The following is a 5,457-nucleotide window of genomic DNA, read 5'->3' on the forward strand; positions in this document are numbered from 1 at the left end:
AGAGGCTGCTTGCAGGGGGGAGGCGATGGCTCAGAACTGAGAGGGTTCAGTTTTTGAGAACCCCCGGCCCCAGGGGGTAGACAAGTATGGGGGGGACAAGAGGTCCCGAGAGTGATGAGGAAACTGTGCTTTTTCTTTCGGAACTGGTCAAAACACCCTTAAAAGGATAACCCTTGAAGCAGCTCTGTTCCTGTCCAGTGGTGGGAGCGCTGGGCATGCAAGGAAGAGGTCACCATAGCCCCAAGAAGGACTCCTCTCCTCTTGATGGACTGGAATTGAGTATTTCCAGGGTGATGGGTGGAGACTTGAAAATTGGAAGATGTATTGGAAATGTGGTGGGGGGAGGAGGAAATGCTTTTTTTGTGGAGTGTTCATTTTCCAGGTGTGTGTGTGCGTGTGTGTGTGTGGTTTTTTTTTCCTTTTGTAGTTTAGTTAATAAACTTTTTTTTTCTAAGGTAGAGGCCTGCTTTGCTTATTTCCTGGTCACATCTCACAGCGAACACCAGGGAAGTATATTTTCATGGGGCACTGGCATTGTGCCAGTGTCAAACCATGACAGTATCATTTAAGCATTCTTTAATACTGTTGTGACTGGTGACCTTGCTATGATGCTATTGCACCATGGTTTAGTTAGATGTGATTAATTTCATATAACCCTTATTATTCTAAATTAGATCATCTTGCTCTGAATAAGCAATTTCTTTCTTTCAATTAGAATATTAAATCATTCTTCTTCCTTTACAATGGTTTACATAACATCAGCTAGACAGGGTGCTATCATGTGCTACACAGCAAGAGGCTTGTGCTAGCACCTTCCCGCTGCTTGTATTGCTGTTACCACCTGCTGTCCCCAAAAATAAAATTTGAAGAAGAGGATGTATGTGCAAACACCCAGATTTCAAAGTACAGGCAGATTCCAGGATGTAATTATAAATAAATGGTTTTAGGACATTTAACTGAAAGCATATTAAAAATGCCAGGAGTAACAGCATACAGAAGCAATTGACTTTTGGGCTTCTAAGGGTTTGGGGGTTATTTTCCACTTGGCTAAAGATGATGGTGATGACTCTGGGGCCAGGTTGGGTAATTTATTCTCAGTTAACACATCTCCATGAATCAAATTGTCATATAACACGACAAAAGGTTAACAGTAGGAAAAGGTACAATTTGTCACACAGTCAGAGCAGATTAATGAGGTAGTCACTGGGCTGGCAAAAGCACTGGCAAGCAGAGAACTGAGGGGAAAGAACAGGAGTGGGAAGAGATGGGATCTCACTCCCACAGTTCCTGTGGGCAAAACAAGGGTTCATCTCCCCCTCAGCAGCACTGGGTTACATCTTGCTTTTAAATATCAGGTTAGAAGTGAATCTAGTTACAAAAGAATGAAAAATATTCAAGTATTGAATAAGCAAATGTCATAATCAACTACAAAAAGACATGTAGGATTTCCATTGTCTCTCACAGAATTTCAGTCTAAGGCTGAAACAACAAAAAGCTCTCCAAGGTAAATGCAACAACCAAGGATCAGAATTTTGACAATTTTATGCACTGGGGTTGTATTAAACAACAGGAAGCTTTTGTAGGTACCTAAACTGTCCATAAAAGAGTTATTTGCAAAGGTAGCAACTTGTTCAGAGTATTCCAAGGATAAAAAAAGTAAAGGAAGTCAGAAAAAGCATAAAGGATTAAATTGTGTAAAAAATCCAGAGAATCTTAAATTAACTGCAGTGCAACGGAACAATCTAATCTTTAAATGGTGTCAGTATCAATAAACATTTTTGGCACAAATTACTTTTCACATTACAGAAATGTATTCAGGGCCACTGTGGTCTCTGTTTTGTACAAATGTGAGTGGTTTACAAAGTGAACACCAGAAAATAAATCTGAGGTGTTTTCTCCTGAATGTAACAGAGACAAGAAAAATAGAGCTATGAATCAGATCTTTGCCATTTAATATTTCATAGCCATCATTACACTGCTCAGCATGAACTTCCAGATAATTTTATATGAAAAAAAGTTCAGAAAATATTCAGCCTATTAAGGAACTAATGGCAGAAAACTCTGCATTTTTTCAAGCAATATTTTGACCATGGCTCCACAAATGGTTCCAGTAATTTATTGGGTAAATGATTTATTTAGTTGAAATAGGCAAAGACATTTAGCAAAAAAATACAGTAAATCAGAAAGCCTTATGCCAGCACACAAGTAAGAGGTTTCCCAAATGCTCAAAAGTGGATACATTTCTTAATAGATTTCTTAATACATTTGTGTATTAAGAACCTCCTCCATGTTTCCCTAGTAGCGCAGGGAGTTTTCCAAAACAGCAGATTTGTTTGGACAAATAAGCCTTGGACAAGCTTCTGTGTTTGAGAGGGCCACAGATGAGGTAAGTGCAAAACTCCCCTTCAGTCAATTCCTGTAAAAGCTTTCCTAAGCTGTGAGCTTTCCCTTTTCATATCCAGAAGAAACTCTCAGCTGCAGTCCCAGATGTAACACTGGTAAACAAAGACAGGTTTTATCAAGGAACTCTTCCTTACAGTTAGAAAGAACAGAATAAAGACAAGAGTTCCTGGCAAGTGCTTGTGATGCCTCTGCAATTCAACCTGGCAGGCCCACAGACTCTGTCATCGATTGGCATTCAAATGCTTGACAAGGAGAGCAGTAAATGCTCTTAAGGGGGAAGCTGAGGTACCGAGAGAGATCATTCCCTAAAGGTTATTCCATAAACAAAACCAGGCTTGGCACCTGGGCATTAGAGCAATGCTTTTTCCACTAGACTACAACTCCACCATCATGAGAAATTCATTGTGTAGGTTTGGTCTTCTTTCTGTCAGCTCTTGCCTAAGGTAAAGTGTGTGCCACTAGACAGTGTCCACCTTGGCATGGGGGAAGAGGCTTCTCATCTAAGGAGCTCCTTTTTCTAACACCATGCCCCATATCCCATCCTGGAAAGCTGGAAAACTTATCTGGGAGAAACACACGTGTGGAATCACTTTAGTTTAGGAGTCAGGAAAAGTCAAAATTTTTGCAAATTTTTTTGCAAAACCTTACCAATGCATCAGCCTATGAAAAACCAACATGTTGAATGTGAAATGCAGTTCTGATTACTCTTGGTTTAAAGACAAATAAACCAAGCTGGAAAAGGTGTGGATAATGATGGTTAATGGGACCAAGTTTTCCTGTGTCCTGAATTCTTCAGCTTGGAAATGCACAACTAAAGGGGAGAGGGAATACGAGTCTAAGAATAACACTGAGTGGCAGAAGCTGGTGATGCAAGCATGTCTATTTCTTAATACAAACAAACAAAAAAACCAAAACCAAATTAATTTCCCTGGTTGTTTTCTCTTTTCAAGCAGACTACAAGCATAAAATATTAAAGCTACAATTCTGAGAAGCCAAATAACGTTTCGTTTTCCAACTCCTTGTTAAGTACGTTATGTTGAAATATTAAATGCCATGAAAGAAAAAAATAATTATTTCACCCAGACCAAAAACTAGAGATGGTCATTAATAAATATCATACCTTGTCATTGCTAGCTCCAGCAAGTGCCAAATCTCCATGACTTGGGTTTTTGTTCATTGCTAACTTCAGGTTCTAGGCTGACGACATTTGACAAGCTTTGGAAATTTCCCTTCCTTGACTTCTATCCAGAGAAAAGTAAAAATCATGCCAAACCTACAAGAGCCATTAAATATTAAAAAGAAAAACTTTTAAGACACTGTTAAGTCCAGCTGTGAAGTGTCCCTTCTGTGTCACTGCCCAGCTACCTGACATCAGCTGCTGCTTCAGTCTGAGCCCTGGCATGAGAAATGGAGCCAGAGCTGTGTGAGGGGTGACAGCTGAGCTGGGGCCAGTGCTGTGAAACAGCTTCTGATCTGCTCAGGAAAAACAGATCAGGAAGACACAGTAACCAGATGGACTGAGGCTTGAGCAAGACTGAAGGAAAAGCAGAATGGCTGCAGGCATCTTTTCCTAGTGCAGGCTCCAGCTGACTTCCAGTCTGGAAACTCAAGTCTTCTGCCCAAGGGCCAGTTAATGAGTTCCATTCACAAGTGGCAGGAACATGCTTCACCTTGTGCTGGTGGGACACAGATGAAGAAACATGGCAGAGAGGGAGCAGGAAGTGGTTACTGGACATGGAAATAGCATTTTCACTTCCTACTGATTTTAAATTACATAGCTGACCTTTACCTGTGTTCAGGAAAAAAACTATTTTTTTCTAATTTTTCTGTCTTCCACATCCTCAAGTTTATGACAGTCAAGCTATTGCAGTGCACAAAAGACTTTTGAAGTTATTTCTTTTGAATAAGAAGTCTGCAGCTTAGAGAGTTTTGCCTAAATACATTTTCTACATAAAATAATTTGAAATAATTACATTCTTTAAACATGATCTAGAATTTTTAGAATTGGTTATTAAGCACAAACATTGTAAAGAATGAAAACCACTAGATGAGGAAAACCACTGCCTGAGGAATTGGAAATGGAGTCTTTGATGGCTGTCCAAGAGAACTGTTAAGAATTTGTTCTGTAGACATGGCTTCCCTGCAAATCAGCTCACCACAGAAGTTATCATTCACTGCAGCTCAGCTGCTCTTTCCAAACCAATTAAGAAGTGTAAAGGAAAGGAAATTTGGGTATGAAAACGTGATTGCCTCCTGTTGCTTTAAATCACATTGCTTTATATCAGTCCTCATTATTTATTTTTATTATTTGCCTTTGCAGAAAAGTATCACTAAGGTTCTTTTCTTATCATTTCCATGTGAAAACAAAGAGGTGTTTTACCAAAGATGTTATTACGGATTTTTTTTAAATTCAGAGGCAAAATAAGTACCATGGAAATCGGACACTTGGCACTTAATATTTGGTAAAAATAGAGACCTTCAGAGAACCATCTGCCAGATATCACAATTTCATTTGAGAAGGGCATATCCCTATTTTCCTAGCTTTATAAAACTCTGCTAACTCCAGAGATTACCCTGCCTCATCACTTGAAGCTTCTACAGACGAGCACTGCAGAAAATTTATAACACATTTTTTCTTGCCATCTCTCAATGTCTCACAGAGCCCCAGACTGGTATTCTTTTCCATTTGAATATGTTTCACTGAAAATATTCTTACAGGCATAAGCTGAAAGCCTGAAACACCACAGGCAAACAGATACCTAAGATGTTTTAGGAGAAAGTGGCCCTTCTTTCACCTGCTCCTGAGCCACATTATTTTTTCCCAGCTTCAAGTAGCTGCTCATCCTCTCAAGTGTTCTTCATGTGCTTGGAGAGAGCTGTCACCTTCTCCCTCAGACACTGTTTTGTTGGCTATTTACTGGAAAAAAGAACTCTGAAGGGAACCTCACATGTGTCGTTTGTCAGTTCTGTTTTGTTCTTATTTAAAGGCATGACTCATTGAGCTGAGGTATACAGCATAAATAAACAGCAGGTCAGACAGCAAGTGCTAGGTTG

Source organism: Geospiza fortis, unplaced genomic scaffold (assembly GCF_000277835.1).
Source record: "Geospiza fortis unplaced genomic scaffold, GeoFor_1.0 scaffold636, whole genome shotgun sequence".
Lineage (NCBI taxonomy): Eukaryota > Metazoa > Chordata > Aves > Passeriformes > Thraupidae > Geospiza > Geospiza fortis.